Here is a 26,726-nt window from a genome sequence, read left to right as displayed (position 1 = left end):
ACTCCATGCTAGGTTCACCTCTGGGACTCCATGCTGGGCTCACCCCTAGGACTCCATGCTAGGTTCACCTCTGGGACTCCGTGTTAGGCTCACCGCTGGGACTCCATGCTAGGTTCACCTCTGGGACTCCATGCTGGGCTCACCCCTGGGACTCCATGCTAGGTTCACCTCTGGGACTCCATGCTGGGCTCACCCCTGGGACTCCATGCTAAGTTCACCTCTGGGACTCCATGCTGGGCTCACTCCTGGGGCTCCATACTAGGTTCATGCCTGGGGCTCCCAACTAGGTCATCCCTGGGCCCTCCAAGCTAGGTTCATGTTTTCTCACAGGCATTTTGTCCCATGGATGATGTTCCCATTCATCATCTTGGATCAGATACCACTTCACACACATGACCCCTCCATTGGCAGGCTCCCCTAAAATCCTCCACATTTAGTGTTTCATAACTGATTTTAGAATGTTGGTCTTGCATCTGTGGTCCTTATGCTTGTAAAGCAACAACTTTTATTCTATTCTTTGTGTCTGGAATTAAGTCAGACTTTTTCAGGACAGAAATCAAGAATACATTCTGGAATTTATATTTCTTAGTGTCTGATATGGTCAGATAGTGGCTCATTGACTCTCTTTTGTAGATTGGTTCCTTTTTAGTATTCTGGAAAATGATTTTTAATTGAAGATATAGTCGGGAGTCTCAAGATTATATGGCTTGGGGCTGGAAGGTACCTGATTATCTCTTAGGGTCCCAGAGTTTCATTGAGCGGCCCAGAGGCTGCACCTTGAGGGTCAGAGGGAGGCTGATTGGGTAGTTCTAGCAATTCCTCTGCATTTATTTTCTGTTTTAATATCATATACAATTTCATCAGAGGAGAGACTCTTGCCGGCAAGGGAACAAGTGAATTGCTAGAGCTACATGCTGACGAGCGGAGGGGCCAGGACTAGAGCTTTGATTCTTTTTTTTTTTTTTTAAAGATTTTATTTATTTATTTGAGAGAGAGAATGAGAGAGAGTACGAGAGGGAAGAGGGTCAGAGGGAGAAGCAGACTCCCCGCTGAGCAGGGAGCCCGATGCGGGACCCGATCCCAGGACTCCAGGATCATGACCTGAGCCGAAGGCAGTCGCTTAACCAACTGAGCCACCCAGGCGCCCCTAGAGCTTTGATTCTAATCCCAGGTTGTTCAAGTGGGGGCTTGAGAATAGCCCCGACTCTACATAGATTCATATATACATACATACATATGTACATACACACATGTACACACACACATACACATACATACACACATACAACTCTATAACTGAAATTCATTTTGAGTTTGGGACATTAAGCTTTCATTTCTCTCTTTAGCATTTCTAATTTTAAGGAACATGTATGCTTGGTCTCACAGGTTTGTAATGGCCTTCAAACAAACACGAAATCACTTGGGCACACTGGATCAGCATCGCGGCTCTTCAATGGGTATGGCATCTAGGGCCCCGGAACTTACACAAGGGTCAAGATAGTTCAAAATTCTTTTGCCAACAGTGGACCCGAGGGCTGAGATGATCTACTGTTCTACCAGAGGCTTGGCGGGTAAAGCCTAGGTGCTTTGAAAGGGACACGGCTATACTTACAGATCCTCAAATCTTTTGAAATGCTTTGTTGATCATCAGGACCACGTTCCCAAGAAATGTATTTCCTGAGTTTGTTTTCTGTTGAAGCAAAATTGCCTTCACATTTTCTAAAATCCAGAAGGTGAGGCAGTGCTGGTCAACAGGAAGACGTGGAAGTTGGACACAGACAGGAATCCTGACTTGGGGCATTTAGCTATGTCATTGGTCCGTGTTGCTTTATTTCTTCTGGAATATGCAGAATTGAATGCCCTTCATATGTTTATGCTATGAATGAACATATTCAAAAATATTAAGTGAAATACAAAGCATGATGGGTATGCAACAAATGGGAAATATACAAATATCAGTTTGTCAATGATCAAAAGATGAATATTTTTCTATCTCCCCACCCACATATATACTTATATAATTTTCCATATTATATCAGCTTGAGGGATGCTCACACTATTTGGCATAGACATTTTGAGAAAAAATAGTTTTAAATCATGATATAACTGTTTTTTTATTTATTTGTCTATTTATTTATTTATTCAATAAATATTGAGCGAGTATGTGGTCTACAGACACCATATTCAGCATACCAAGATAAATGAGTCTTTATACTTTGCTTCTAATCTAGTAACAACACAACAACACTTTTTTGTAGTCACACGACTTTTTTATTTATCCTGAAAATTTCAAATGTCAGAAGCAAATTTCGCAGCAAACTACAAGACAGTTTCTGATGAGTGTTCAAGCATTTTGTCTTGAATTCATATTATCAACTTGATATCTCTGCTGTGTTAAGAGATACTCATGAGATAGTGAAAGGGATAATATTAAAATAGATTAGGTGATTGTAATTCAGTGTCTATAAAAAGCTATAATCTAAAGGCCTAGAAAGTTTATTTCTATAACTACTAAAATGTAAATGGACATTCAAATGTAGCATTCATATTTTTAGCCAAACATAGCTTTTATCACATATAAACAAACAAGTAATCCAAGATTGTCAAAGAAGTTGTTAGAAGTATAAAATGACTAATTAAAATAAGAAATACCGGTCTTATTACCCTGCAGTGGTCTGGAACTGAATTGAATGCTGTTTGATTTAGGAATTATAGCAATTCATATCTTAAGGGCTCTGGAGTCTTCATCAAACCATGGAAAATATGGTACATTAACTCTGGAGACCATACACAGAGATGCTAAGCTAAGGAACATTCTAGCCAATGGAAATTTCTAGAGGGGGAGCCATGCTTTTCTTTCTGCATCCCACGTTTGATCTGCTTAGTTTTGGGTAACCATTGTTCAACAACCAACATTTTAGTCAAGTTTTTTTTTTTTTTCCTGAATTGGTAGCAAATTCTCCTATTTTAGAAAATCACCTGTTCAACAGGCATATTTCCTTGTTCCTCAATATGGGATTTTTGTGGGTCTAAAATGGACATGGTGAATAAAAACCTATAAAACTTAATAACAGGGCAACCTACGAAGCCCAACCCCACTTTTGGGAATTAGGAGTATCAAGGTACGAATTTTGTTAGAAAGCAAAGGTGAGTTAGGAAAAATACTTAGTCTGAAATCAACCAATGAAAACGTACTGGAGTGTACTTCTTCTGCAAATTCAAGATTTATAGTGGGGTCTTGGAAGTGATTTCTCTCTGCTAGTCCCCACTCTCGAATGTGATTTTTAAGGTGTAATTTCAATTTTAAGTGACCCATCTTGCATTGATAATGAAGTTCTGAGAGTCTTTTTGTGGACTTGAATTAACACCAGATGAAATTTTGCCATGTGTATTCCACTGAAGTGGGAAGACAAGTGAAAAATGAAAACAAAGTTCAGCACACATCGGCAAAATCAATGCTCTCATGAAACCTCCTTCCTTCTTTGCTGCTTCCCTGTCTCTGTTGCTACTCTGTCCCCCCCCCCACACCTTTTTAAAAAGATTTTATTTATTTATTTGAGAGACAGAGAGAGGGCGAACACAAATAGGGCGAGTGGCCGGCAGAGGGGGCAGGCAGAGGGAGAAGCAGGCTTCCCACCGAGCAGGGAGCCCGATGCGGGGCTCGATCCCAGGACCCTGAGATCATGACCTGAGCTGAAGGCAGATACTTAACTGACTGAGCCACCCAGGCAGCTCTCTGTTTCCCTTTTACATGCCTCCTTGTCTCCTTCCCTTCTTTCTTTCCTTCTTTCTTTTGTACTGACATTAATGAATGAATATTTCATTTGTAATATTCTTTTTAATTTTTAATTTTAATTTAAATTCAATTTCGTTAACATATAGTGTATTATTAGTTTCAGATGTAAAGTTCAGTGATTCACCAGTTGCATATAACACCCAGGGCTCATTCCATCATGTGCCCTCCTTAATGCCTATCACCCAGTTACCCCATTCCCCCACCCACCACCCTCCAGCAACCCTCAGTTTGTTTCCTCATAGTTAATAGTCTCTTATGGTTTGCCTCCCTTTCTGTTTTTATCTTATTTTATTTTTCCTTCCCTTCCCCTATGTTCATCTGTTTTGTTACTTAAATTCCACATAGGAGTGAAATCGTATGGGATTTGTCTTTCTCTCACTGACTTATTTCGCTTAGCATAATACCCTCTAGGTCCATCAACGTCATTGCAAATGGCAAGATTTCATTCTTTTTAATGGCTGTGTAATATATTTTTTTTTTACCCCAAGCGAATGATCATTCTGCCTCTTCTTTCTGAAATCCAAATTTTGATTTTTTTGGTTAAATTGACCTCTTTAAAAATACATCATTACCTATAAGAAGTTCTCTCATGGGCTAAAAATCTAGGCTTGTGTTGCCAAAGTACACCTCCAAATTTCAATAAGTTGATATATCTGTAGCTATAAAATTAGTGACCAATAATAGATACCAATTTTGGAAAATAGAGGAAAGCAGAATAATCTGTGAGAAAGAAATTTAAAATCTACTTGAAATATGTGGATAATAATTCCTGTAGGAAATGTTTCTTTACCTGTATTTGACTTGGCATTTGTTTATCAAGTTAATACAATTTATCCAATATTTACTAAGTGCCAATTATGTGATATATGATGAAATGAAAAAACATGTATCCAAATGGAATTCTTTGGTACACCACTCCAGGAAATGGTAGACGTCTTAGTCCCGACATTAACCTAGTGTCACTGAAAAATATTAAACGCTAGGGGCGCCTGGGTGGCTCATTTGGTTAAGCAGCCAACTCTTGGTTTCAGCTCAGGTCGTGATCTCAGGCTCGTTGGATCGAGCCACGGGGCTCCATGTTCAGCCGGGAGTCTGCTGGAGATTCTCCCTCCCTCTTCCTTTGCGCCAACCCTTCCCCTCCCAGGCTGCATGCACGGGAGCACGTGCACATGCTCTCTCTCTCTTTCTCTCTCTCTCAAATAAATAAATTTTTTTTTAAAACACAAAAACATTAAAATCGAGTTTTAGAAATGGTATTTTTTTGAGAGAGTGCTACTGTGTTTTTATAGAGCATGGTATCACGTGTCACTCCAAGGAGCACATGAGAAGGCACCGAGACACCGCGCTGGGTTTGAAAGGCCATAGTTCAATGTCTTAGTCTTTCCTCTTTATACCTAGCAATATCACACCGTTTGGTGGCCAGCCATATGGCCCATTTATTACGGAATGAAACCAGAGGCCCAGAATCAATGTATCTTGAGTAGAGAGATAGCTGATCCCATTTGGTTAGTCATACTCTATGTCCATATTGAGGATTTTTGGGAATTTTACCTGTGATTTAAAATTTACCAGATAGGTTAATTTAAAAAAGATAATTTCACTTCTTCCTCAAAGTTTTTTCTTAATTGATTCACAGGCCAAGTTTTACATTTTTAATTCTCCCATTATTTTTAGAGTATCTGCATATGTTAAAATTTCCCTTACATCCAGGATTCAGTAAGGCATCCAAGATAGGCAGATATATGTGGACAACGACGGAGCTGTGAAAACGTTCAAGCTCTAGCATTCACCTGCTTGTGTCTGTACCTGGCCTCCATCCCTCAGCAGCTGGGCAGCACTGGGCAAGTTACTGTCCCTCTCTGTGCTTCAGTAAGATGAGGTTAGTAACAGCTCACTCAGGGTTGTGAGGATTAATACATGGAAAACATTTAAAGCAATTCCTGGGACGGAACAAGTGCTCAATAAATGCTTATTATTGTTACTGTTATCATTATTATATTAAAAGGTATAGATAAATTTAAATCTTAATGAGTATAGTCAAATTCAGTCTCACAGGGACACTTTCTTTTGAGTAAAGAGAATGTATTGCCTATGGGGAAAATAACACGGACTGAATTAATCATTACCAACAGCAATGATATCTAAATACAGACACTTCGCAGACAACAACAGATGGAAGGCAATAGTTCTGTCATGATTTGCCTATTTTGTTGGTAATTTTTCTCACTGCACAGTTACTTCATGACATTCTGAGGTCCTGCATCTTGAAAGAATCCTTCCTCTCCTTATCTGCAGCATATCTCCTTCCACCAACTTTGCATCTCCTTTGGGGTCGAGGGTGGTCTTCTCCTCACTTCCCCCTCCCTCTTGCAGACTTCTGTAGCACACCCGGGGCATGCACCCATGCTCCCCACGTTCTGCGTGGAGGTCAGGGTCCAGCCCAGACTGCACTCCCGGGCGGAGTTTGGAGACGCGGAGCTGCAGGTGCTCAGCAAAAGGAAACCGGTGTGCAGAGCATCTGACTTGCTTCTGATTACCATCCATGGCTAAGCACTAGTTCTTACACCTAAACTTGTATTGAACTGTTGAGACAAAGGATTGAGACAAACCATGTGGAAAATGGGGCCAGACAAGTACCCGATCCCACTTTTCTGAATTCCAACTCAGAGATTTCTGCGTCAGCTCTCTAGCCCTTGGGAGTGGGCCTGAATGTTCGTTTGTGCCTTCTCTCAAAATTGCTTAGTGGCAAACACCAGGTACCTATGGCAACCACAGAAAAACGAAGGAGGCTGGAGGATGGCATACGGCCATAAATCCCAAGTGAAGCCTTGTTTGTCCCTCCAGAACCACTCAGTTAAATCTCAGCCCTAACATTAGCTGTGTCTCTGTTTGCCTTTACAAGATTGGTACCTTGGTAAGGGAGTACCATTTTGTTCTTTATTTGATGAATTTCCTAAATGCAAGAATTTTATCTCTTAACAACGTTTGTGTTCTATACCCAAGCTGCTTTACAAACATGAACAATTTTCAACAATGTAGTAAGCACAGTATTAAAAATCATATTTTAATGGACTCCATAGACCTAAAGATATATATATATATACACATATATATATGTGTATATATATTAACTTAGAGTGTTAACTGAAGACCTCAGCGAAGAGTCTATGGAGCTAATGCTTACGGAGTCTGTTGTTCTTGTCCTAAAGTGTAGAGAACCATGTTCAAAACCTCATTTATGCTCAATGTGATTCGGTGCAATGACATGAATGCCATGCGGACAATGATTCAAATTCTTCCCACCACAGGGGCAGGGTAAACCACTGCTAAGATGTATTTGGAAAGAGAACGAGGCCACACGAAATTTCCAAAGCCCATACCCGAAGACTGAAAGTTGATCTGCCCCCGTAAATCAACTGAGTGCTGAAATATACAGATCTCCAAGTGGTGAACACATGTCCAGAACTGTTCATATGCACTCTCTAAAAACAAAACAAAACAAAAAACCAAAAAACCAAAAACAAAACCCCCAAACCCCCAAACCGAAAAAAATCCCCAAAAGTGCTGTGAAAGATTGGGTGCCCAAAGCAAAAGACCAAAACCTAACCAAAAATCAAACCCTTAGACTACATCCATATTGAGAGACTGGAACTGCTAGATGTTGAGCCATAAATACTGTGCCGGAAAAAGCTGATTTAAATGATATTAACGGAGCCTTATATTTTTCAAGATACCTGTCCTCTGTAAACTGAGCAGTTTGAGTGGGTGCCTGGGTGAAACTAGGCTCAGTGACAATTCTATCAAGATCAGAAATGAAAAGACCAATAGATGGCAACTGGTAATTAGCAAACTAAAACCTAAATTGGAACACTCAGACACAGAAGTACATTTGAATGATTCTGAACTTTTGAGAAAGGAAATCCATTGCGATAAAAAGGCCCTTCAATTGGCAGCAAGAATTCCCTCAGTTTTCTGGGTACAAATGCAATCACGTCACATCAAATTATGCAACTGGTTAATGAAAACAAATTCCTTTGAAGTTGCTTATTATTTAAGTGGCCCAAATTAACGGCAGTCACCTCAACCTGAGTTTGGTGGTTCCCAGTGACAATGGAGTCATCGACGAAGCTGCTCTCCTCGCAGGTGGCTGGGTGCTAGCTGGCTCAAGGGGAGCCAGTGGCTTCGGTAACTTGCCTTCACGAATGGCTCGGACTCTTCCTCCTTCAAAACGATGAATTTCTGGCAAGGCCAACATGGGATATCCTTTACAGTTAGAGCTTCTGCGAATTTGTCTCACCCGCAAGCCCAGAGGTAGCCAAGTTCAGATATTTCCCTTAGTCTCTCGATGTTCCTCCATCTAATCTGTGATTGGCCTTGAGCCAGAGTTTTTGTCTACAGCCTCAACCTCAAAACACAAAGAGTGCAGGGCTATTTGCTGGTCCTTGCTGTGGAAACCCTTTACTTTCCTTCCTGCTTTGTACTATGTAGGGAAGCCGCCAAAAATGTGTTTTTTGTTTATTGGTAATGGATCTTGTTGGAATTAAATTACTTAAGAATGTGTCTATTGCAATTAAAAGAGGTATAATGTTTATATTAACATTTTGAAGTTTGGTTACTCTTGGAGCGTCAGTTTACATGAGTATAAATAGGCGATAATGAACATGATGAAGTATTCCATAGTAAAACTGTAGCTTTCTAGGAAAATGTGAGTGTGGTTAGTCTCCCCAGTACCAGCTGCAGGACAATGTAAGATATTACTTTTAGGCTTAGTTTCTGTTTGCCTTAAATAGTAGGTGAAGAAAATTGCTCCATGAAATTTTCCCACTTGAAATCTCAGCGAACGCATTGACGACAGGTTGTTTAAGATCTGATTGTGAAGAAACCAACTTGGAAATGGTTGTGGGAAAATAAAACTAAGTATTTGGATTTGAATTCTTTGCCAGAAATTTTGATTGAAATCATACTGGTTAGGAGAGGAGCATTTTGGATCCAATAATGCATTCCATCCTGTGTCCTGGGGGTCCCACTCGATGCACTGTTATACGTGCATATGTTGACTTAGGGCTCTGTGTCCACAGCACTTACTTCTCCTTCTTCTCAATGACTTGGTCATCCCCTAAAACTCTGCAGGGACCTCTCCTTTCTACCTCTCACTCATTTTCATTCCATCTGTCTTATTGTCAAGTGGCATGTCTCACTGCCCCCAGCCACAACCCTTGGTCTGTTTTCTGGGATCTCTGTGTCCACAGTGGGCAGAGCCTATATATTGGAAACACAATTTGCATCTCTTCTTTCAAATTCTTCACATGACTGGGCCCTTTATTTCCCACTCATCCCGTGGCGGTCACACCTTCCACACCCAATAGCACAAGGGCCAAGCTGAGAGAAAGAAATCAAACTTCTCACATCCCAGGGAATACTTTCAAATCAATTCAATAAATCTTTGTGGTGTGCTTATTATATTCCAAATACTAGGTGCCATGGGCTGGGGTGGGCAGGGAGAGTAGTTCCAGAAATAGAAATAAGAAAGTTCCAGCCATTGACAAGGGTTGGTGGAGGAAAGCAACCTGCACACAAATCACTGCATAAGACAGAATGCAGGGGGTGCCTGGGTGGTCGAGTCGGTTAAGAGTCTGACTCTTGATTTTGGCTCAGGTTGTGATCAGGTTTGTGAGATTGATCCCTGCATCTGGCTCCCCGCTGGGTGTGGAGCCTGCTGAAGTTTCTCTCCCCTCTGCCCCTCCCCACCGTGTGCTTGTTCTCTCTCTCGTTCTCTCTCTCTTGCACTGTCTTAAAAAAAAAAAAAGATAGAATGCAAAATAGAAAGGAGATGTTAAGTGTTATAGTTACTGAATAGGTAGCTACAGCTTCTCAGTGGAAGGGTAGAGGAAAGCTTGACAGAGAAGTTTGCCCTGCTGATGGGCCTTGAAATGGGGCTGGGGTCTTGGTGTCAGGGGAAGATGCCAGAGGCACAAAGACCAGGAATCAGAAATGAGTAGGATGAGAAATGTCCTGATTTCATGTGCACAGGAGGGGCGGGGGAGGGCGGGGAGGGATGGGCTGGTGTGGTGGGTGGGGACCACTGTGGAGGACCTGCACAGAGTTTATGATCCCATTCTGAGCCATCAAAGGATTTTCCAAATATCTCATTTTCTAGAAACTACATAAAAGCATAAGGAAGAAAAATATAGTTCGTATCTTTCCTGCCTAGAGGGAAACTACACTGATATTTGGAGGGGTTTCCTGCTCATGTCTTTGCTATGAATTTTAGAAAAACAATTAACATCATATAAATGTTCCCAGTTATTTTTATAAAACTTTGTATAAACACCCTTGTATTTGTTTTAAAAATTCAATCTGATATAATTTTAGTGGCTATATAATATCCCCAATTAACATACGCTTTTCCCTGTCTGCAGGGTGACCTATTGGGTTGGTGCTCGCAGTCGGCGCAAAAATTGTGAAAAGGGATTGCAGAGTGTACATACGAAACCTTTGTTTTCATAAGACATCGTAATTAAACCTCTCTTTCGTCCTTTTCATTATTAGAAATTCATGCCACTTGATTAAAACTCAAGGCAACTCAGGGCCCCCGGTGCCTCCTGGACCACAGCCAGCTTCCTGGAGGATTCCAGAAACTGCACTACCCGCCCTCTTCCTCTTCCCGGTGGGATGATTTCCCCGTGAGCCATGCAGGGGCCCTTCCACACACTTCTCTCGGAGGTGTCTGAGTGGCACTCCTCCTCCGCCACCACGCCCCCTGCCCAGCACAGTCTCTTCCTCTCGGAGGGCTCGGGAGGGGCCCCTCTTGGACACACACCGCCCCTCCACTTGCCATGGTACCTGTGGCCCAAAACACGCTGTTGCCTGGAGGATGCTCCGATGAAGAAACCTATCAACCTTCGGCCGGCTCCGCATCTTCCAACGCAACAGACCCACACTCGCACAGCCCCGCTCCCGCTCCTTAGGCGTCAAGGCTCGGGCACCTGAAATCGAGGTGACTCACTGGAGCAGCAGCTTATGCTCCTGCTGGTGGCCTGTCCCTGCCTACCTGGAGATCCTGGGGACAGTGGTCTGATTTCAGGTGCCCAGACTCAGCAGAGCCTTCTTTCTCCCTGTTCACTTATCCTTTGTCATCCTTATTACCAGCAATGATATTTCATCCTTATTTACTTCGAATTGGCTCCGACCACAGCAAATTATTCCATATTTTCACTCTCTTAAATGCCAGTTTTCACCTCTGCCCAACTCACTCAGAGCAGCTTACTTCACCTTCTATTAAGAAGACCGAAAACACCTAGAAAGATCGCTTTTTGCATTTTTTACTCACCCTTGAACATAGCCCTGGATCAGTGCCTCTCTCCTGCTTCAGAAAGCACTCCACGAAACACAGACGTGCCAAAATATATGAAAGGTGAGAAACAAATGGTTCATTTTCAAAATTGAAATAATGAATGAATCGGTAAAAAAACCAAACCAAAACAAAAAGCTGCCTTCTGCTTTTGGCAAATAAGAAATGCCCACTTTGTTTCAGCAAGAACATGATGTTGAATTTCAATCATTATGGCAATTACTCTCATTTTGCACACTATCGAAAACCTTTTAGAATCTGGTTGCAAAAGTGAAATATGTGTTGTGAAAATTTGGAAAATGACAAAAATAATGTGAAGGAAAAAAATAACCTACGGAAATACAGTGGACAGTGTTAAGTAGGACCAAGATTGTCTGGGATTAAACACTGGCTACTTACTAGCTGAATGATTTCAGGCAATTGAATCTCTCTTTGCTCTGGTTGCATCATTGTTACAATAGGGATCAAAATGATGCGTTCTGTGAATTATTTCGGTGACTAAATAAAATAATTAATTAAAAATTTAATCACAGTCCTTGGCATTTAGGAAACCTTGATCAATGTAGATTTTTATCCTTTCTTCCAATGTTTATATATAATACACATATTACATATTACATATCACACATGTACACGTATTTATGAAACTGGGGTCACATTGCATTTAACGTGCTATGGCTTACTTTTTAACTTGACAATATCTTGTCAGCATTTCCCTGAGCTATTTCGCATTCTTTGAACACATGGCTTTTAATGGCTGAATAGCATTCTGTTCTATGGATTTACTATAATTTTACTTAACTAAATCTCTATTGTTGGTTAATTAGGCAGCGGCAATTTTTTGCTATTATAAATAGCATTGCAGTGAACATCCTTGTACATAATCCTTTGTTTGTTTCTCTGATAATTTCCTTGGGATAAATTCCAAGAAGTGTAATTATTAGGTCAAAGGACCAGAACATTTCTAAGAATCTTGATCCATGTGGCCAATCTGCTCTCCAGGAAGTTTGCCCTAATTCGTATTCTCTGTAGCAATATGTAGGAGTTTTTATTTCAATCACACCTTGACCAGTGATGGGTAATGCACAATATCCATTTTGGAGACTGCTGGCCTCTTAGTAACAGGAAACCTTAGAGCACTATTCATTTGTCAGCTTCGGTTTTAGGAGTGAGTCTTTGGTGAGGTTAGGAGAACAGACCTTTAGGGGAATTACTTTTAGGCAATTCCTCCCAGAGTGCTAAAGTGAACTTCGAAGAGTTATAAATATGCAAAATTAAGTGCAATTTAATTAACAATGATCAACCCTGAGTTAATCAATTACCAACAGTTATTTTGCAGATGAATATTATACTTTTTAAATGCCTATAAAACTAATGTTATTTATTTGAGAGTTAATCTGTAGTATTTGACCTCAGCAGTTTTACTGTCCCTATAACTTGTGGGATGACAGCGTGTCCCCAGGAACTGAAAGTGAGCCTTGTGGCTTCTCCCACAGCAAGATCAAGTCTGGGTACATGCCACTGGGTATGGGCTTGCTCTTGACATTTAAAAAGGGACCAAAGGGAAGTCTTTTTTATTCATAATACACTGCTTCGCGAGGGAATCGGTGGAGAAGCAAGTTGGTGATGGGATTAAGTGGGGGTAAATGAGTTCAGCAAAGCGGACCCCCTCGGCAGACGCTGGAGTTATTACTCTTGAGTCCCTTTTCTCACTCTCTCTGTAACTAGTAAGGTCAATACTCTAAGTTACATCCACCATGTGAATGTGAATTGTGTGTGTGCATGTGTGTGCGTGTGTGTGTGTGTGTGTGTGTGTGTGTGTGGTGTTTAAGCTATGGATTTTGTTTGTTTGGAGGAACATGCGTGCACCGTTTAGAAAGGTGGGGACGGATACTTGCCTCCGGGAGATGGGGGTTGTAGTATGTGTTGCGTCTTGGCCTGTGTACTGAGTTGGGCAAAAGAGAAAGTCTTTCATTGTGCCTGTGAGTGTGGTGGCAACCAGCATGTTTGTCTGAACAAACGAGAAGCAGTTTCTCTGTGCTATGGGGAGCTGATTGGAGCAAGGCATGCTCCGAGTGGAAAGCGGGTAGGGGATGGGAAGTGGGTGTGAGTGAGTACTGCCAGCCGTTGAGTTGGGTCAGACAGCTGAGGCAAGGCTGGAACAGAAAGCCAACCATTCAGAATGGTGAAAATCCAGGAGACAACTCATAGCCGAGATGCCCAGAAAAAGGCAGAACTTATGTAAATAGAGCTCAGTAATAGACCAGCTGCAACAAAATGGTGGTTTTTTTAGTTAGATTTAACTGGTTTTCTTCATAACTTGCTTAACTTTTTTTATCATGTTGTTTTGGTCACAGGTTTGAGTTTGTTTAGTATACATCTTTTTATTAAAAATATTTCAAGAGGCGCCTGGGGGGCGCAGTTGGTTAAGCGTCTGCCTTCGGCTCAGGTCATGTTCCCAGGGTCCTGGGATCAAGCCTCGCTTCCGGCTCCCTGCTCAGCGGGAAGTCTACTTTTCCCTCTCCCTCTGCCTCTCCCCCTGCTTGTGAACTCTCTCCCTCTCTGTCAAATAAATAAATAAATAAATAAATAAATAAATAAATAAATAAATAAATAATTTTTAGAAAGGCCCCAGTTAGATACTGTCTGTTATAGCAATAGGGATTAATTTTAATTTAGATGTTTTGGTGATAGGTGTGCTGTACCTGTAGAGCATAATAACGGGTGTTTCCACATCACACTGTCATCGCTGACTAGATTAACACTGTAATTTCTCTAAGTCTTTGGTAGCTTTGTTCAGCAAATCCCCTAGATGGGCTGCTTTGCCAAACACACGCTTTGGGTTTGATAGAGACCGCGCCTTGATTCCCGGAGCGCTTGGGGCAGTGGTCTCTGAGCACAGGGTGGCTGAGAGCGCACCGTTGAGTGGGTTCTGCAGCTAGAATTCCAGGGAGTCAGTCCAAGTTGGGACTTAGGACTCTGATTTCCTCTCTAAGCCTTGAGTTTGTGCTTTTGGCACATGAATCCTTCTTGATTCTTATCTTAGTCTGTAAATAGCACAGAAATTGCACATGGAAAAATGGAACAAATCATACTTTCTTTCAAAGGGCAAATTAAACATTCCATAGAATAAGGGAAGAGTTGTTAGCAGGGGGGAAAAATGCACCCTTGCTAGGGCCAGTGTGAAAAAAGAGTGGAGTCAACTGGACTCAAGCTCAACCTTAAAGAAAGTTTTGAGTATTTTCACTTTTTTCTTTAACCACCCTCTTAGCCTTCCTGCCAAATATCAAATCCTGAGTTTTCCGAAGGTTTGAAAATATTCCCATTAATTTTTTTCTCTCATAGCCCTGTATTTACCAGGGCTTAAAATGGAAATACTGAAACCCAGTAATAAAGGGCACTATGGTATTCCTGGTCTGTCTCAGGCCAAGCACTCCTGGCAAGACGCTTAGGGAGTCCCGGTCTTACCAGGCTCCAGGGGAATTTTCAGTTAGAGACAGTTTTGAAAATTCGGGTTAATTTAGAATAAGCAGTTTACTTCAAGAAACGGGGTGAGCTATTTCTTTGACTGAAGAAAAAAAAAAAGATAAATTTGTGGTCGGAACTCAGAAACAATCTTCCAAAAAGGGAAGAGGAGACGAACGAACCTTCCTCTGTGAGAATGACCTTGGAATTGCAGGCTCTTCTGGTTGGTGTGCAGGAGACCCTGGCAATGTCAACTATGAGTTGGTTGGGGTTCAGGAACACACAAGGATTGTTGTTCACCGGTGGATCTGAGAGCGTCACCTTTCTTCTTCTGTCCAGGGTGCCTTCGAGAAGCATCTGTTTAAGATACGGACGTGTTCTGACTCAGTGTGCACGCCCTGCCCCCGCCCCCGCACAGTTCACAGCAAATGCCTGGGTTGTTCAATGGGTGACTAGACAGATGTGAGTGAGTGAGAGAAGGCTGTGCTTGGAAAGGGACTGCCTGGCTCTAGGTTCTTCTGAAGAAGCTCTGCTGCAGGCAGGCCGGGTCTTGACCACGTGTGCACAGCGGGTCAGCAGCCCGGCTAGGCCCAGGGTCCGGAAGCCGCCCCCCGTTCCACATCCGTTCGCCAGCCCGGCCAGCTCATGCCTTTCCCAAAGACTGCTCATCTCATCCCAGCCTTCAATTTTAAAGCCAGCCCCTCTGCCGGGCCACTTTTTCACTTATAAGAGCGGCACCTCTCCGGTTGCCACCCTGATCCACGCCCCCTCCCCACCTCTCTTAGCTTAGGACGGACCTTTCTGCGGCTTCCTCACGCCCTGCCTGTAAGGAGAGTCCTCACCTAAGATGTCCTCTTTTTCTCCAGGAGGGGAAGCTCTATTCTTTTCTGGAGGACATACCTTCCACCAGGGTGTCAGGGCCATTTTCTCCCACCCTGCGAGGGTGTAGGCTCTCTCTCCTCCTCTCTCTTCCTCTCTCTCTCTCTTTCTCTCTAGTCTAACTGGGCCCCGAGGCATTCTCCGGATAGGCTGTACCCCAGCCTGTGGCTGGGGCTGCTCAGACCTCCCCTCCTCTGCATGGAGAGCTCTTCCCCTTTTGCTTGCCTATAACTGCTCAGGGACATTTGTTCTTAGTATGCCAATTAGGACATTAAGAAAAAATTCATTTCAGAAAATATGGGAAAATAAATCATGCAATAAAACAAAAATCACCATAGTTCTATATATCGTTTTGGCTAGTTTCATGTTTTTCTAGGTATTTTAAAAGCAAATTAATAATCCCATAGAATAAAAAAACCCAAGTGTATATGCTATTTATTTGATTTAAAAACATGTGTGCTTTTTGTAGAATATATGAAAAATGTAGAAAAGCCTGGAAGGAGGCAATGTCCTAGAATTTCACCCTGCATTTCAGTGTACTTCCTTAGAGACCTTTTATTCCATGCATATATAAAGAGCATACTGTATGCGCAAATTTTTGAGAATCACCTGGCACAGGAAGACTCACAGGAGTCTTGCCGAGATGAGTTTAACAACGGATTACAGTTACCCTGGGTGCCTCAGTACTCTTTACCAATTAAAAGAGAAAAAAAAAATCCCACGTGGTTTAGGTCATTCTTATAAAGATGCCACAAATCATGACTCAAGTTTTGGGAAATAAAAATGCTCACTATATTATTTTATTTACAGATATCATGGAAGGAAAAAATGCTTTTTTAATGTAATAGTTCTATGTCTCGATTGTATAATAAACTTAGCTGGAATGCAACCTGACCATTTATTAGACTGAAAGGCAGCATAGTTTAGTGGCTAACCATAGGATACCCCTGGCTTTATGGCCCAGCTCTGCGACTTATTAGCTGTAACATATTAGGTGGTGATAGTATGAATTCTTATCTTGTCCGTGTGCATAGTTGGCTTAGTGAGAAGCTGGGTAAATCAATGTTAACAGCCACTGCTGGCCAAAAATCTGGTGGTGTTTCCTCTTTCAGAATTCTCTCTGGCGTCCCGGATCTGCACCCCACTGCCGTAAAATTCATTTCTTTTTTGTGCTTTTATAGAATAGGTACTCAAGTTCTATCATAATACTTATTTCAATGAGCATTCTAGTTATTTGTTTAAGCGTCTGTCATCTCTCCTCCTCTATTTGCCGATACTGTGAGCATGTGAGCTTATTAAATTTGGGGTCTTTTTTTTTTTTTTTCAAATCTTTGTGCTATCAGAACCCTGCCGGGACTGAGTGGGTGCCTAATAAAAGTGCCTGTCAGATGTATAAACCCCCCACCTCTGGTACTGATTTTCAAACTGAAATGCGTGGCTTCATATTTATTCTTCCTGCATTTTACCTTTTGGGCCTCAACTTCTCAGTGGTGTTTACTGTTACTTTGTGGGAAGATATAGCCAGAAAGAAGTCAAAACAAAGCAAGAAAAAACTCTACATCAGTAGGGTGCAGTGACACGGCTTGCTTAAACAACAATTACATCAGCGAATGAGGTGCCGTGGAATCTACAAAGATAATAACAATGAAGATATTACTTATTATAATTTGTTCATGTTTTCCAAATGAGCCAACTGAGGCTCAGAGAGGTTTCACGATGAAGGACAGTGCAGAGAGTTAATGGCGGCACAAAGCCTATGACACGTTATGTGGTGGGAATAAATGAGTTTCTTGAGATACAGTGATGAGTAGAAAATGTTAGGTGAGAAACCTTATAGAAGTGGCATCAGGAGTTGTATCTGGTAGTGAACACACTAGAAAATAGAATTTCAGTGTGCAGAGCCATAGTAACTGAGAATGGCTACGCTCAAGCCTTGAAGGAGACTGAGAAATCTGAGGGTGACCAGATGTACGGCACAGAGCTGTTCTTCTTTTCTAATTTACACTTTATTTATTTTGAGAGAGTGGGGGTGGGCAGAAGGAGAGGGAGAGAAAGTCTCAAGCAGACTCCACGCTGAGCAGGGAGCCTAACACGGGGCTGGATCCCAAGACCCCGAGATCGTGACCTGAGCTGAAATCAAGAGTGGGGCGCTCCACCAACTGAGCCACCCAGGCACCCCCAGAGCTGTTTTTCTTACATAGCCTGAAATTCCTTCTTCCCCAGACCTCAGCAATCGGCTCATGTATCCGAGCAGCCCATGATTTTACAGTTTCTGAAATCCCTACTGCCATCCTTGCTCACCTGCAAATTCAGAGGTTCTAGAATGTAGCTGCAGGAGTTACAGAGGTGATAAAGGCAGTCAGCAGAGAAATCCGGTCGCCCATGGGTACTACGGTCTGAGTTTTAGCAATTCATAACTTCGTTAACATATATTGGTGCAGAAGCATGAGACATTGGTTAAACTCTTTTTACAAGATCTGAAAATAATTGTTTATAAATGTAATCATTTTAAGTTGTTCATTTTGAAGGTATTTAGTGTAGTTGACATGATAGAAACTTTTGACTTTTCAATGAGAGGGAATATGGAAAAATAAAGGTTTCATTAAGGATGCAAAAATACACATGATCAGAAAATTTTCCAAGTGAAGGTAACAAAAGGAATCTAAGAACTTTCAAACTTGCAGATGAAAAAAACCTTTAAGGTTTGGGTCAGAACTGGGCATGTGGTGGGTAAACTTTGAAGGTTTTTGCATCCCTAATGTGGTTTCTAAGTGCTATCAATTAATAAAATGTATGCCATAGCAAACATTTGGTAAATATTTACTATCATTGTTTAATTTTACTTACCTCAAGGTTTTTTTTTTTTCCTTTCACTTCTGGAAAAACATGATATAAATTGCAGGGGAAGTTGGCAGCCACACAGATGTCGAAGTGTAAATTTTGGATGTTTGCAGGTAGTGAATATGTGGAATTTTGATCTTGAATGGGAACCTAACATTGCAACCTTACATGGTTGAAGAAATTTTGCAATAGCAACAATTTCACATTTGCATAAACAGCTTTATTATAGTTGGAATAATATATAGGAAGAGCACAAAATTACTCTGACCAGAGTGAAACCTATAAAGCAATCACATTTGAATAAGGATTTTACTTAAAATCATAGACTCATCAACTTCAAAGTGCTTTTATCTTTCACAAGAGACAAATTTAGCCTGTTATGAATAAAATCCCTTAATATCGGCATTTTCTGGCTGGCATATGTGTATTACCTCAATGGAACTTTAAAATAAGACCACACATACCAAAAAAGTAAAAAGAGGGAAAGAACCAAAACATTTGATGAGAAAATTCCATTTTTTACTCTAAATAGTAAAATAATTGAGTCTAACGTGTTTATTTTAATTGAACTTTAAGCCTATGATCCCTTTCAATTCTTGATTTCCCTCGAAGGGTGCGGAGGGCACAGAAACAGCTAGAATCTTTTGAAATTTATCCTTCTCTTACCTTCTGTTGGTGTTGGCATCATCTTTTGCTCTTGGTTGGTGGAGGTACAGTTTGGGTGGTGCAAATTTACAAGTATTTTGTTAAAACATTCAGGGAGTTGGGTAGCTACATTCCACATGTAACAAATTACAAGGTGTTCTTCTTGATTAATCAGAACACTTTATAATACCTTTATAAGCCTAAGCTTGAAAACAATTTGTAGATCACCATCAAGGTATGATATTCATCTGAAGAATGAATGTAAGTTAGTTCAGCATTTTGGATAAATGTTGGATTAATTATTTGGCTCCTAGGAAATTTCACTCAGGCATGTCTTAGTGGCCTACGGTTTGAAAAGAAAAAGCAATTGAACTGAGAAATACAAACATACTATTGCACGATATTGCTATTTTTATTGTAACTCTAAGTCAGTTTTATACAGCAAAATTCCGAACTTCAGTTGAGGGAACCTATATAGTTTTTAATATGTTTCAACTCAACTTGTTATTAACTCCATCTCTTAAAAATACTAATTTGTAAATTTGAAGGGAATGAAACAAAATTGTGTAATCATTTGAAAACCGGTAAAGCCATTTGAAATGGAAGCACTCATCTACAGAATTTCATTTTTCTAGTCTCGTTCAAATTGATGTTAACTTGTCACAGCCATTCTAATTTTTATGTATTTTACTCACTCTTAAAACACTGAACGGTGCTTTGGTCCCTTAAATTCAGAAGTGGAGTACTAATTCAGGAGACAGAGATGCAAAAATGTGGAAGTCTTTGTATTTTCCCCCTGACAAGTCAGTGGCTTGTGCAGTTGTAGGGGGAAAGATGGCATTTCCAAACTGGAGATCTTTTAAGGGAAGGAATGAGCAAAGATGAAGGGAATTCTGCTAATGCTTCTCCAAATACCAGCTGCAGACCGGAGTATAGCTCGGCTGATTTTAGTCTTTGTTATAAATTTGAAAACTAAAATTTAGTAGCAGATTCTAGCTGGGTGTTCACTTCTTTACACATTTGGATTTTTGCTCACAACCCTCTGAAATAAATACAGATATCATCCCCATTTTACAGATGGATTAATGGAGGAAGAGAGTGGTTATGCAATCATGGTTGGCAATTTGAACCCAGGCAGCCTGCCTCTGGAGCACTCATTACGTTATCTTGTCTTGCTCTAGTTGAAATCAGCCTGGCTGCATTACTGCTTTGAGTCCTGAGCAAAGAGTATGACAAGGAATTTTGAATATCATTAGCTTTTTGAAGATGACCTGGCAATAGAAATAAGCAAAAAAGAACGTATTTGAAATCACACAGGATCCCATTAGCAAATGATGAAGAATATAGAGCTTTTGGAGTATGGAAATGGGTTTTCCAGTAAGTATGGACATATCCACACACAAACATACATTTGCTGACCCCTCAGCTTTCCTTAGGAGAACGGCGTCCAGGACTCAGCCCATCCTTGTTGCTTCTCAGTTTGGGGCATCCATACTGCACAGAATTGTGCAGTGAAGAACAGCTCAGTAGCAAATCCGCATATCATCTCTGCAAATGTCTGCCCTTGTGTGTGTGTTGACTTTTTTTTCTTCAAATCGTTGCTGGTCCTTTTTTCTTCTCTGCCTACAGTGTCTTAATATATGTAGCATTTTTCTCTCCATCAGGTGTTACAAGGCCATCACATAACTTTTTTAGTTGCTCTAGAGGCAGACTGGTTAGATCTTGAAGGCACTTCGAAGGGCTTCCAAGTAAATTTTCTTATAGTGAGTAGCCTGTATTTAGCACAGATGATCTCAAATGTACTCTTCAGAATTTGTGCATCCCCTCAAACTTTCTCTCTTTCTGTGGCACTTATTAGGACTACTCACCAAATATTTTCAATTTGCTGCCTTCTGGGTACATTGTAGGATTGTGTTCTCTGGCCTTCTTGTGATTGTGGGGGGTCATGTGACTGATTCTAGCCAATGAGGTGATTGAATTGATAGTTCAAGACACTCTAGAACACTGGAGCTCACATGAATGTAAGTCACATACATAATTTTAAATTTTTTAGTAGCCACATTAAAACAGTATAAGAAACAGGTGAAATGAATTTTCACAAGCTATTTTCTTTAACCTAAGCTATTCAAAATAGATTCAACATATACTCAACTAAGGTTAATGAGATATTTTATATTCTTTTATTATTATTATTTCTACAAGTTTTTTGAAATCAGGTGCATATATTAGACTTAGAACCATCTAAATTCACACAGGCCTCATTTCATGGACTCAAAGCTACATGTAGGTAGTGGCTACTGTTCTGGACAGTGGAGCTCTCTCCCTCTGCCACAGTGATCGGTTGGTGGTCGTCCATGTATCAGATGGTGGCCCCTTCACCCTGAGTCACAGAGTGAGGTCATGTGGGGCAGAATCTGTGGTTGCTGCAAGAGGAAACTGAAATGCAAGTGAGGATTAAACATTTATTGTTATAAGCCATTTAAATTCTTAAGTATTTGTAATATCACAACATAAACTAGCCCATCCAACCTGTTTCTTCTTTTCTCAAAGTACAATCATACCCTTAATGTTGTTTCTCACCCACTTTTGTATGTAGAGATCCTTCTACTCGGTATGAATTTGTAGCCACCACGACATCTTTTCTCTTGGTTATAGCATAATGCATTTTATGCACATACCAGAGTTTATTGAACTAGTTGTCCCATTGTTTTGGATTTAGAGTTGTTTGTAATTATTCACTGTAATGAACAATGCTATCATCATCATCCTTATAGTTAAGTCTCAGGGAACAATGATTTTTTTTTTTTTATCACAAACTTCTAGAAATGAAGTAGCTGGGAAAAAGGGCACAGCACTTTTTATAGTGTTTAATAATTACTTGTGGTTATTTCCTCAGGAAGTATTAGCGTATTCTCTACGACGACCCGAAGCATGGCACAGGGCATTTTAACTTTAATTTCTTACTGCAGTTAAACACCTCTTTGTGAGTTGGACAATTGTATCTATTATTTTGCTAATTGCTTGTTCGTATCAACTCTCCTTTTTTCCCTGAGTTGTTCATTTTTTTTATTGACTTGTGATAGTTCTGTCTGTATGCATGATATTAATCTTTTGTTACCATAAATATTCTATACGTTCCTCATTTGACATTTTTCTCCAGTTTTGAGATTTTATAAAAATAGAAGAATATGACTTTAAGTACGTTTTTAAATATAATTTGTCTTTAAATCTGCTAATTGTTGTTCTTCAGAAGCAAACCAAATAAAGCATTACTGAACATGTAGTTAATCATTACATATCTTCCCTCTCCTTACAAAGCCACATGTAAAACCCTCCTTCATCATGGAACAAGACACACGCTATAAATACTAAACCTCTGAGTTGTGTATAAATAAATAAATTCCCTCTTTAAGTTGTGTATCAATTTTCTACATGTAAAATACATAACATTTAATATTTCTACAACAATTTTAAGTTAACTATACTAAGCACAATTTCTGGTTTGTTAACGTCCAAATCACTTTTGACAAAATTCATATTAAAAAAATGAGAGTTGATTCTCCTTTCCTACTTCCCCATTTTGGTCCAGTGACTAATTGCGAATTCTTTCTAAAGAATTCTAATCTGCCCGGTGGTCGCTGTTATCATTCCATGCTTGCAATACCCGCCTGTTGTTCTTGGAAAAGTGTACTGTGAACTACAAGCTTATGCTATTTCTTAGCACTTGTATGTCATTCTTAACACACACAAGATGATTTGCATTCATTTGTAATCATTGTTCTTTGCAAAATACTGGTAAAGAGGGTTATTATAATAACCGCCATTTTGCCCACAGGGAAAGTGAGACCCAGAAAGGTTAAGTGACTTACCCAAAGGCATACAGTGAATTGATGACAGAGCCAGGATTGCAGGCGAGAATCCTTAGAGGTTGTCCATTGTTGAGAACACTCAGCAACAGGGCCTCTTGGCTGTGTTTTCTTTCTTATTATTCCTTCACCACATGAACAATTCTTCTAGGACACGTGACACGCTTATAATACAAGGTTGGAATAATAATATCTCTCATTCCATTTGGTCTTTCTCTTTTTAAATGTTTTATTTCAGCAACCTGGAAGCAGGTGGGAAATGGAGAAATCATTCAAGCTTTTTACGTGGAACAACGAAGTGGGACCATTGAAGAATCCAGAAGTGTATCTAGGTTTTTCCCTTAAGGGTTGGGAAATGCAGCCAGGTGTAAAAGATAACCACACACTTTCCTCTATCACATATGTTTCAATAATAAGAGGGGAAGAATAGATATTAGTAGTATCACAAATAAGTGCTGTGATTTCAAAGCTCTTTTTAATTGTCTCGAGTGATGAACAATGTACAATGGAAAGTCTGTAGGGATATTAATTTCAACTTATCCCTCAAGTTTATTTTCCATTCAAACTTTTTTTTTTTTAAACCACTCCAGGTAAATAGCAGCACTATTAAACTGTCAAAACAACAGGTTGTTAGTGGAAAAAGGTTTTTCAGCTTCAAGTCTCAGGGACAAGAACCCTTTGCAATGTCCTGCTAAAGTGTTGACCTAGTATTGTTTTCAACATAAGATTTTGGGAATATTTAGGGAATTCTTCACTTGGGTGTGCCTCTGAGGATCAGTGTTGTATTCATAAAGAAAAACAGGCTGTAACTTAGAAATGTTATAACTTAGAAATGAAATATCTCCCACTCTCCCATAGCCCCATTTCTATTTGAAAGAAAATTTGTGTTTGTCTTATTTGGAATACTGTTTGTGACTAGTTTTTCCTAGTTTGAAAGATATGTGTTTGGCTTCTCTTTCTAGATAAATTATGGGAAAATGTGATTTTTTTTTAATAGGAATCTTTAGAAAGCACCTGAAGAATGTAAACAAAACTGTTATCCAACTTAATTTGGAGCCCTAATTTAGAACATACACCTTGGTTTTTGCCTCCAAATGGTTTTTCAGTAACTCTCTGCCCCAAGAAGTTATCAATTATTACCCACCCTCAGGAAGCAAGCCGTGTATTCCAAGGTAATCAGATTAAGAGGGAAACTCAATCCGATTTACCTTACAAGTAAGTTTTCTTTTTCAAACTTTCAGGGATAACCCTTAAATACATATTTATCTAATTCTTTGGTTTGGTACAAAGAATGTTAGGTCACATTGCTTCCTGGAGAGGGTACTCGGACACATTTCCTTTTTCCTTATTCCACAGTGCTCCTCCTATACCAGGAAAAATGAGGTAAGAAGAATAACTCACCCTCTTTTAGGCAACTTTAGGCTTTAGGTTTCAGAGAACAATAAAGCAGAAAATCAATCAATCGAACCAAAGGTGGTTCATATCTTTTATATAAAAGCGTAACTACCTTCTCTCTTGTGATTTCCCCATCTCCTCCCTGCCTTTCCACCCACCAACTCCAGTTTGGTGTGGCCACACCCCCTGTGGACTCCACAAAGCCGGGAAGCTGAGAGATGGGATTACCAGTGGGCTTCCTCTGTCTGGATTCTGGGGTGCGAGGTGGGGGGTGGGGGCCTGGCAGGTGGATCAGATAACATCCTGCTTCTTCTCTGTGATTTCCTGTCTCCGTGGAAGGTGCCTGAAGCAGGGGGCAAGGGAGGCTTGGCCACTGCCCGGTCCGCACCGTGCCCTGGGGCAGTGGAAACCGGCGGGTCTTGGCTCCAGGGACACCAGGGAGGGCCATCTTTGCAAACCCATATATATATATTTTTTTGCAGCATAGCTTGGGCTTTGCACCGTTCCTTATGGGATGTGAGTTAGACTTTTAAAGAGAGAAGTTGGGAGCTGGGGCAGGCAGGGAGGTACACGAAGTGCACAGTGTTGGGCCGAGTCTGTTCTCACTCAGGATAACAGTAAACCCACAGGGTCATCCCCTGCCCAGTACTCCACTGACACTTTGTCCTCTATAGGGTCATAGTCTCATCTCCAAAAGAATTAAGAAAAAGAGGGAAACCCCGACAACCACAGCACATGCAAACGCAGTTTCGGCAGTAAATAGTGACCATGTCTAGCAATCAACTCTTTGGGCTCATTTAATTGAAATTCGTGAGTTTGGGGAGGTCATGATTGGTGGAGGATTTTGGCAGCCCCAAGTCTGCAACAGACCGAAACTCCGGAGTCATGCTATTAAAACCAGATATCTGGCCACATTTGTTGATGTGAGTTTGGCAAACATTTTTTTTTAATACAATTTTTTTTCCAGTTAAAAGCTCACCTAATCCTGCTCATATAAGCTTCCCTCTCTCTCCCCAGCTAGTTGCCCTTCTTTTTTTCTATCTGTTCCCTGGAGTGATAAAAAACAAAAAACAAACAAAAAAACCCCACCCCATATTGATGCTAAATGAAAACCAGAAAGAGCAACCCTCTGTCACTTTCTCTGGGATTGAACAAAAATTATTGTTTTTTCTTCCAAAACTGTTTTGGTTTACAGTAAAAAAAAAAAAAACACTTCAAAAGATACTTTTTGCATTATATGTATATCTTCCCGGACAAAAAAGTGCACACCTAGTGGTTTTCTTATCTTGTTCCTATCTGATAAGATCTGTGTAAATATCTTTCAAAAGAGAGAGCAGGAAGCAATAAAAAAAAGAAAGAAAGAAAGAAAGAAAAGAAAAAAGAAAATCCTTTGTGAGCAGCAGAAATCTCTTCTTCATTCTGGGCCACTCCTTTCTCTGGGGTGGAGAGGGGGAAGGGGGCTTTCTGGGCCAGGCTGGCCCTTGCGACCCTCCCACTCTGGGGCCCCTCTGGGCCCCCCGACTTCAGCTCCCACCCCATTCATACTGCTCGACCTGGGAGCCAGGGTTCAGCGCCCCCCCCTCCCCTGGAGTTCACCCTTGGACCCTGCTATTGTCCCTCCCGTCTGACCTCTGCTACTCTAAGTTCCAACAAGGTGATCTAGAAAAAACACCACTGGCTCCCTGGCGGGCTCCCGGACTCGTCTTTTCGCGCTCCCGGCGGCGGCTCTTTCCTCCGGGGGACCACCGAGCGCTCAGCTTTGCACCGCCAATTTATGGCGCTGTCAGGGGCTCGGGCGCCGCGCCCATTGTGCGGGGCGCCGGGCCTGACCCCGCCGGCAGCTCCGGGGAGCCCGATTGTTCCCTCATTAGGGCGGCCGGGAGCGGCGGAAAGACGGGCGGCCCTTTCCCACAATCGGCGACAATGTGCGGCCGCAGACGTGTCACTTTCGCAGGCGAGGAGAAATGGAGAGGATGTGCCTCCGAGTGGGCTCCGGGCACACGGCATTCCCACGCCGCCGGGACGGGGGGGACCCGAACCCGCGAGCCCCCCGGGGCCCTCGGGGCTGTAGTCCTTTTCACGGGGGTTTTGGTGGGGGCGGTCAATGCCCATAGGAAGTGTGCTACGGGAAGCAGCGAGAAAGCCTTCCAAAGAACTCAATCAAGAGTTACAAAGAACCAAAAGACAGTCGGTGAACCTGGGCACAGTGGGTCTTTGTGCACAGGCGCAAGGATTGCCCAGATGTAAACAGAAGGCTGAACCCTGCCCTGCCAGGAGCTGGGCCGGTGGCCACGGGGAGGAAGGCAGAAGCAGGGCTGAGCAGTGAACCAGTCGCTAGGAGATGAGCTCTTGCAAATGTTTCTTTATAACGAGGAGACATCCGCTGTGTGCAGCAAGCCCCTTTCTAGCAGGGCTTCCAGAGCCAGTTGCTTTTTCCTCTTTAGCGTTGTCTGTCCGGAATGTGTGTGTTGCTACTGCTCTTTCCGAG

At 41.4% G+C, this 26,726-nt stretch overlaps 1 long non-coding RNA gene across 1 annotated transcript; it reads right to left on the bottom strand.

Moving 5' to 3' along the window:
- Positions 1-21,213: 21,213 nt before the first annotated feature.
- On the bottom strand, positions 21,214-26,028 carry LOC141373532 (uncharacterized). The gene is made up of 3 exons (XR_012379603.1): positions 25,868-26,028; positions 22,847-23,085; positions 21,214-21,413 (listed from the first exon to the last, which is right to left on the bottom strand). It is a non-coding gene; the product is annotated as an uncharacterized lncRNA (long non-coding RNA).
- Positions 26,029-26,726: the final 698 nt, after the last annotated feature.

The sequence above is a fragment of the Callorhinus ursinus genome, unplaced genomic scaffold, assembly GCF_003265705.2.
Source record: "Callorhinus ursinus isolate GAN/ISIS: 27379988/994484 unplaced genomic scaffold, GSC_fseal_2.0 scaffold10, whole genome shotgun sequence".
Lineage (NCBI taxonomy): Eukaryota > Metazoa > Chordata > Mammalia > Carnivora > Otariidae > Callorhinus > Callorhinus ursinus.
This window is presented reverse-complemented; position numbering and strand designations above follow the sequence as displayed.